This window comes from Lontra canadensis, unplaced genomic scaffold (assembly GCF_010015895.1).
Source record: "Lontra canadensis isolate GAN:19392208 unplaced genomic scaffold, GSC_riverotter_1.0 scaffold96, whole genome shotgun sequence".
NCBI classification, from domain to species: domain Eukaryota; kingdom Metazoa; phylum Chordata; class Mammalia; order Carnivora; family Mustelidae; genus Lontra; species Lontra canadensis.
The window spans coordinates 3,675,319-3,684,317 of NW_022631090.1; the positions used below are offsets into that span (position 1 = coordinate 3,675,319).

General features: G+C 39.9%; 1 pseudogene; it reads right to left on the reverse strand.

Moving 5' to 3' along the window:
* Positions 1-2,106: 2,106 nt before the first annotated feature.
* Positions 2,107-6,460, reverse strand: LOC116854901 (annotated as a pseudogene).
* Between the last annotated feature and the right edge of the window lie 2,539 nt (positions 6,461-8,999).

An 8,999-nucleotide genomic window follows, 5' to 3' on the forward strand; every position in this document is an offset into this window, starting at 1 on the left:
ATTGTGATGCAATACATGTTTTTTTGCAGCCCCTAAGTTTTGGAATAATGTGTTACCTAGCAATAGATAACTAATACAGGAGTTGAACAGGCAAAGTCTCATATAGGTAATGATAAGAAGTTGTTATCTAGAGATAAGGTTGTAAGTATTGCCTCTGGTTCTTAAGTAGGGAATGTCCAAATTTGGCTGATAGTAAGGTGGGGGTATCATCTGTGTTCTGGCTCCACTTGACTTTAGGTTGGTATAGTAAATATTTGTAGTATCAATAGGAAGTCATATGGTCAAGAGGCAATAGCTTGTTTAGGCACAGGAAACTTGGAATGTGTGTGTTAGGTTTGGGGGGGCAGCACATTGTTCCAAATTTCTCAGACTTTTTTTTTAATTCTTTTTTTCTTTATTTGAGAGAGAGAGAGCGCACGAGAGGGGAGAGGGTCAGAGGGAGAAGTATACACCCTGCTGAGCAGGGAGCCCAATGCGGGACTCAGGGATCATGACCTGAGCCGAAGGCAGTCGCTTAGCCAACTGAGCCACACAGGCTCCCACTTCTTAGACTTTTCAACTATTCCTTCTGGATAGTACTCAAGGCTTTGTAGATGTCTTCATCAGATAAGGCAAACATATCATCTTTTCAATAAACACATGGTTATTTGATTTCCTTTTATTTCAATTAAATAAAATGATGAAATTAATAAGAACTATGCCATTAGTAAAGCATTTCTATGAAATCTGTGTATAGCCATATAGCTCTACATCTCATATCAAGGTTCTTGCTTTAGGCCATTCTGAGATAACTTTAACATCCTTTGGGTCTGAGAGGAGATGAAAACCAAGGCACAGAACATGCAAATTACTTGCAAAGGGACACAGACCACATCCATAACCATATTGCAGAACTGAAATTCTCTCTCTACCCAGAACTCTGTTCTTATTTGCATCATTGTTATTTTCTCTGCTTCTAAATTCTTTACCGAAGAGTATACTTTAAGACATGCGGATGGCCAAAAAAACACATGAAGATTCTCACCTTCACTCATCATCAGGGAAATAAGAATCAAAACGACAATGAGATATCACCTCACACCTGTCAGAATGGCTAATATCAAAAAGACAAAACAACAAGTGTTAGTGAGGATGTGAGGAAAGGAAATCCTTTCCTTTTGGGAATGTAAATTGCTGCAGCCACTCTGCAACCTCTCTCTATTGATAAATGGATGGATAAAGAAAATGTGATCTATCTATATCTATATCTATCACTTAGTACTCAGCTGTAAAAAAAAAGAAATCTTGCCATTTGTGACAACAAGGATAGACCTAGTGAGTATTATGGTTAAGTGAAATCTATCAGATAGCAAAAGAAAAATACCATATGATTTCATTTATGTGTGAAAGGTAAAAAATAAAACAAAAGGCAAACAAAAAAGAAACAGACTCATAAAAGCAAAGAACAAACCGGTGGTTACCAGAAAGTGGGGTGTTGGGGAGGTGGGTGGAATAGGTAAAGTGGATTAAGAAATGCAAACTTCCAGTTATAAAATAAGTCACAGCAGTATAAAGTACAGCATATATAGTCAATATATATACATATATACAATAGTCAGTATATATACAGAATACAGTCAATGATATTGTAATAGTTTTGTATGATGACAGGTGGTAACTACACTATTGCAAGCACTGCATAATGTATATAAATGTCAAATCACTATGTTGTACACCTGAAACTAATATAATATTGTATGTTAGCTATACTTCAATTAAAAGTAAATAAAAAAATTCTAAGTGTACCTTAAACTAGTAGCAAATAAAACACAAGGTTAGTTTAATAATATAAAATCACTGTTAAAAATGATTTTAAAGATACTTTCTTCAAAAGCAATCTAAAGATTCAATGCAATCCCAACAATATTGTATGTGTGTCCATAAATAGAAAATCCCATCCTAAAATTCATATAGAATCTCAAGAGATCCCAAACAGTCAAAATAATTTTTAAAAAGACAAAGTTGGATGTCTCATATTTGATTTCAAAACTTACTACAAAGCTATGGTGATTTATCAATGTGGTACTAGAACAAGAATGGACATACAGACCAATAGCATCTAATAGCTCAGAAGTAAACCTTGGGATATGTGATCAAATGATTTTTGACAAAGGTATGAAGACCATTTAATGGGGAAAGGATGGTCTCTTCAACTAATGGTGCTGCTAAAACTGGACATCCATATGCTGAAAAAATGAAGATGAAGGTTTACCTTACACCATATACAAAAACTGAAATGTATCAAAAAACTAAACTTAAGAGCTAAAACTATAAAACTCTTAGAAGAATACATAGGGAAAAAGCTTCATGACATTGGATATGACAATGATTTCTTGGCTATAACATCAAAAGCACAGACAACAAAAGAAAAACTAGATAAATTGGATTTCACCAAATTAAAAGTTTTGTGCCACAAAGTATACTAAACAGAATAAGAAAGTAACCTATGAATAGAGAGAAAATATTTGCAAATTCTATATCTGAAAAGGTGTTATTATTCAGAACATATAAAGAACATCCCCAACTCGACAACAAAAAATAAGGAACCCAACTCAAAAAAAAGCAAAGGAGGGGTGCCTGGGTGGCTCCATTGGTTAAATGTCTGACTCTTGGTTTCAGCTCAGGTCATGAGATTGAGCCCTGCATCAGGCTCCACACTCAGTGTGGGGTCTGCTTGAGACTCTCCCTCCCTCTCCATCTCCCTCTCCTGCTTGTTCTCTCTCTCCTCCTTCTCTCTTATAAATAAAACAAATCTTGGGTGCTTGGGTGGCTCAGTGGGTTAAGCCTCTGCCTTCGGCTCAGGTCATGATCTCAGGGTCCTGGGATCGAGTCCCGCATCAGGCTCTCTGCTTGACAGGGAGCCTCCTTCCTCCTCTTTCTCTCTAACTGCCTCTCTGCCTACTTGTGATCTCTGTCTGTCAAATAAATAAAATCTTTTTTAAAAAAATAAATAAAACAAATCTTTAAAAAAAAAACAGGAAAGGAATTCAATGGGTATTTCTCTAAAGAATTTATACAGATGTCCAATAAGCACATGAAAAGATTCCCAATATCACTAATCATTAGGGAAATGTGAGCCAAATCATAATGAGATTCCACTTCACATTTATTAGAATGACTATTTAAAAGAAAAAAAAACAGAAAATGACAAGTGTTGGCAAAGATGTGGAGAGAGTGGAACCACTGTGTACTGGTGGTGAAAATGTAAAATGGCAGCCATTGTGGAAAATAGTATAGTGGTTCCTCAAAAAAAAATAGTATTATTGTATGATTCCACAATTCCACTTCTACGTATGTACCCCAAAGAATTGAAAGCAAGAATCTGATCAGATATCTGTACATCAATGTTCACAGCAGGCAAAATGTGGAAAGTGCTCAAGTATCAATCAGTGGATGAGTGGATAAGTAAAATGTGGTAGATACATACAATGGGATTTTGTTTTCAGCCTTAAAAGGGAATGAGAATTGGACACATGTTATGAAATGGATGAACCTTGAAGACATTATACTGAGTGAAATAAACAAGACACAAAAAGACAAACGTTATTTGATTCCACTAATGTGAGGTTCCTAGAATAGTCAAATTTATAGATACCGGAAGTAGGGTAGTGGTTTTCAGAGGCAGGGGAGAGGAGGCAATGAAGAGTTAATTGTTTAATGAATACAGGGTTTCAGTTTAGGATAATGAAAAAGTTCTGCAGTTGGATATTGGTGATGGTTACCCAGCAATGTGAATGTACTTAATGCCACTGAAATGTATACTTAAAAAATGGCTAAAATGGTAAAATTTATGTTATGTATATTTTACCACAATAAAAAATTGTTTAAATGCTCTCTGTCTGCAAAAATATTTCCCAGCCGGCCACATTTACATTGGCTCCAGCCCAATTTCCCACTGCCCACGATTAGGCAGACTTCCTCCAAATCCCCTACTTTTGGCTCAAGTCAGTTAAATCGCCATGACACCAAGCCACTGGAAATAATTTCTTTGTAGGGATAAGTTTCCCAGAAATTGGAAAGTCCCTGGGTGATGCCACCATGAATCAGACAAAGCTCTGTACTTTCTCTTCAGGCCAAAGAATTCCTGAATGTCCCCTGACAACTCTCCCCTCCTCCTTACATTTATTTTGCTCCCCATGAAAATACTTATTACCATTTTGGGGGGGGGATTATGAATATATTTCTTCATTAAGATGCTCACAAGAATGACACGCTAGCACTGTTCTTCTGATGTGATAAAGAATATATACATCTGACGCATATCGTGGCAGGAAACGGGGTTAAGGGCTCTCAGAGCTGATACCAAGTATCTGCTGAAGACATCTCCATTCACCAGAGAGGATGTCTTCTCAGATTCCGGCATCTCTGCCCTCGCTTATAGTCAGGTCTCCATGACTTGCCCAGACTTCTTCATTCCAGCATCAGTTGACCCTCTTTTTTCTTGCCACTCTGGACTACTTCAAGACCTAGGTCAACAACCTCATGTCTAACTCGTCCAGACAGCCTCTAGAATTGTACAGCACATCCCATTGCTGTGGCACTGCCCTGCCCCGCTCAGAGGCACGGTTGGGACTTGGGATTGTGGGGGGAATAACATCCCATCACCAAAGCAAACAGCAGGGGTATAATGGCAAATGACCCTCGGACATACACCTCACAACCTTACTGAATACCTGCTTTCTCCCTCAGTGATACATAATCCCCTGGCCAGTAGACACGTATGGAATGAATTTGGAGGGGAGGCATAATGGCTACAAAGTGAATGTTGTTGACTCCCTTCATGCCCTCCACAAAACAGGAAGTTAGTGCCTGAAAGCTGGAACTTGATCTCCATCCTGGCTGGCTCTCCCCTGCCTTTGAATGGTGTCATCATTCAACAGGCCTCCACCTGTTGGGGCCTGGATTCATTGTTTCAAAAGAGAGATAGGATGGCTGAGGGAGAGGAGAATGGGAGGTTGGGGTAGGGTCGGGGAGTACTATATGGATAACAGCCTGTAAAACCAAATGAAAACAATACAAACATGCAGAAACCAGATTCAGTACTAGAATCTATGCAGAGGCAGTAGCTGAAGAAACTACATGCCAATAATATCATACACAACCCAGGAGGAGGACTCAAGGCCACGTCGGCAGAGGTCACCTGGTTAACCAAGCCTAAGAGCCTTTCAATGGACTGCTGAGTGGATGGGATCTGCTGCTTCAGGTGGGAGCCTTCTCTGATGGCGCAGAATGATCTCCAGGGGCTCATCACCTGCAGCCGTCATCACCAACTCAGAGATGCCTCCGTTGGGGAGTTTGGTGGCCTCACTGGTTCCTTTGCGAAGGTGCTTGTAATTGCATGACTGCTGGACAAGGTCCAGTGGTTTCTTGGTGAGGTGGGTATCTGTTGGGGGTAGGCCTTTGGATTTAGAGCAGCTTCAGTCACGTCTGCAATGGCACGGGTCTCACCATCCCTCAGGGAGTGCAGCTGAGGTCAGAGCCGGAGCTCATACCTCTGCAGACAAGAAGCAGGGCAGGACCTGAGGAGTGGAAATGGTGGAGTACATTCTTTTTATGATTTATGTGGCATTTTAGAATGTCCATACCACTTTCTGGCACAAATTCTTATATTTGATGTGAACCAACAACATGATGAAGCTGAATATTTTTAGCCTGTTTTACAGATGAGAAAACAGGCTCACGGAGGTGGAACTGCTAAGCAGTGGAACTGGGACTTCTTGAACTGCAGACCTCTTTCCTGCGAGTCCTCCCAACTTGACTCTTTCAGGAGCCTGGGGCAATCCACATATTCAGAAATGAGTTCATCAGATTCTTCCCGAACCTGCGTCTCCTCCTGTGATTCCCATCTCAGTGGATGGCACTGACCTTCAGTCCAAGGCAGAAATCTTGGAGTCATCACTGATGCCTTTCACTCTCTCACCAACCCCTCAGAGACCATCTGCCACCAAGTCTGTGGATTCTATCTCCCAAATATTTTGTTAAGAATATTCACTTCTCTCCATCCTCACTGCCACCTGTCTAGCTCTTCTCTCATCTGGATTCCTGCAGTAGATTCCAAAGTTATTTCTTTCCCTCCAGTCTTTCCTGTTGACAATCCAGTCTCTGGATCTAGAGCAATCTTTCTAAAATCAAGTCCAATCATGATTCATCCAAGGTTTTTGTTCATTTTTGTTGTCGTTGCTAGTGAAGCCTTGTTTTAAAAATGGAATATTTAAATAAACCCTAATAAAGGATGGATAAAAGCAAAAATGTCTTATTTAAGTGAGGGTCAAAGGCTGGATCCCTGAATATTCTGTCTCTTATTTTCCCTGAGGCACCAAGCGTTCTGCAGAACAGGGAAAAACAACCACTCATGCCACAAGATAAACTTCTTAGCATGGCTTAAGAAGCAAATCATGATTAGGCCTGTGTTTACCTCCATGGCGCCATTCCTCACTCCTGCTATCCTTCCCTTTTGTATTAGTCAGGATAGGCTATGTTATGTTGTGATAACAAACTAACCCCAAATCTTAGTGATATACAGTAACAGAAGTTTATTTCTCACTCAGCTACTTGCCAGTTGCAAGTCAGCAGAAACTCGGTGCCACTCCATCTTCATTCACAGACAAAGGTTCATGGAGTCTCCATCACCTGGACCACTGCCTATCACCATGGCAGAGGAAGGATAGCCCAGTGGCTCTTACTCTGGCTGTGAAATGATCATACTGGAAATGACAGGCATCACTGCTGTTCACAATTCATTGACCATCCTTGGGTGCAAGGAGGGGGCAGGATTTGCTATCTTACAATGGACTCAGAACAATGGGGTGACTGAGAACTGGAATAATTGGCAAAAATGGCTACTGTCTACCATACCTTTCTCCCCTCATTTTAAGCCACAGTGAACTACCTGTAAGTTTTTGGAATATGCATATACTGTTCTTTTTGAGTCTCACCCACCTAATCCTTCTGGTAAGCTTTTACTTGATCTTCTAGTTTCAGTTCAACCAATATGCTTCTGCGGAACCTTCCTTCTATCTTATCTGCTCCTGTTTCTCCTTTCCTGTACCAGGTCAAGTGGCCTTCTGTTGTGGACTCCAACACCCTGTTCTTCCTTCCAGCATAAACCTTATCACAGTCTCTGAATGTAATTGCTTATACAATGTGACTCTTGGCCCACAAGATTGCACATTGCCTGAGGTCAGAGACTGGATCCCCAGGGCCTAGACCGCTCTCTGGCACATTGCAGAGTCTTAATAAAGGTGAAAGAAGTGAACGTTTAGAACTTTGTCTCCTTGACCCTAAGCCTTGGCCCATTTGGCATACCAAGCTGCTTAGACCAGAGAAAAAAAATGAAGCTAAAACCTGCTCTCCACTGTGGGCTGAGAGAATCTGGAACAGACTGAGAAAGGAGGGTATGGCATTTGCAAGTTGAGCTTCATATATGAATTAATCCTGGGATACCACTTCCTTGGGTGTGAATGAGAGAAAAAAAAATGGCTATCCCAACAGTTTTATGTTCATTAAGTGAAGCATGCCATGGAATTTTGACTTCTTCCACAGGTTCTATTGATGAGAATCCAGCAGCAAAAAGATCCATGATTTGGGAAGTAGAGTTGAAATTGATGTTCCAGATGCTTGTTGTTTGGGGTTTTAGAGTGCTCTTTGCAAATTGGATGTTAAACATCCTGACTGTGCTTGCTTTTAGCTAAGGATATAGGTGCAGAGCTCAGGGCATTTCCCTAGGAATCTTTACTAGTACTTGATTTGCCTCTTTAGTAACAAGGAGCTTACTACCAAAGGCAGCACATAGATAGAATGACATCCATGAGAAAGTGCTAAAGCTCATTAATAACTACAGAAACACAAGTTTCAGTAAGCAGATCTCAGATGAGTAAAAATTAAAAAGTTGATAATGTGCTGATGAGGATATGGGGATATAAGAAACCTTACATTCTGTGTGATGTAGATGGGATCAGCTATTCTGGAGAACAATTTGACACTACTCCATTCACTCAGTGAATATTTATGGCACACCATTCATGCATCAAGAACTGTTCTAGGTGCTTGGGATATAAGCAGTGAATGAAGCAGACACAAATCTGTTGGACTTTTCTTGTGATCATTATAATAAGATAACAAAGATAATATACAGATATTTCATTTATTCGATAGTGATAAGTACTAAATAGAGAAACTAAAGCAGGAAAGGGAACTATAAAATGCGCCATAGGGGTTGAAATTGAAGAACGAGTGGCCTAGGGAAGCTTCATTGTCCCGAGGGTTACACAATTAACATAATCACATTAAATATACACATGTCCTTTCATCCAATGGTTCTGCTCCTGAATGTGTGGGAATATCCGAAAACAAGTCCATAGGGGGTATGTATGAAGATGTTCATGGAAGTGTTATTTGTGCTGGTAGAAGTTTAGCAGAATTCCAGTGGTAATCCTTGACTTGAGAGATTGGCTAGATAAAATGTGGTGGATGTGTGCCATAGAGTATTATCCAACAGTTGGAACTAACAGATTAAATATACACACAGCAACATGGAGTGATCTCAAAACATAATGCGGAATGAAAAAAGTAAGAAACAGAATGAAATACACAGCGTAGTACTATTTATATGGATTGAGGATATATGCACACAAAACAACAATACAGAGTTTGAAAACACAGTTTAAGAAAAAAAGTTACATGTTAAACACACTAGAATGGCCTTGGGGATGTGGTGTAAGATGAAATAAACACAACCCGACATATGGATTTGATGTTCTGAAAATCCAGATTTCTACAGCCTGAGAGTCAAGCGTCTCTAACACTACGCAATTGTACAGACTTATCCAATTCACTTGACAGATCTGGGCTTCAGTTTCCTCTGCTATATGAGAATAATATATCCAGTGTTAGCTCCCTTCAAGGATTGTTGCAAGGCTCCGGTGTGTTAATGAACAGAAAAGGACTTCCAAAAGTTTAAA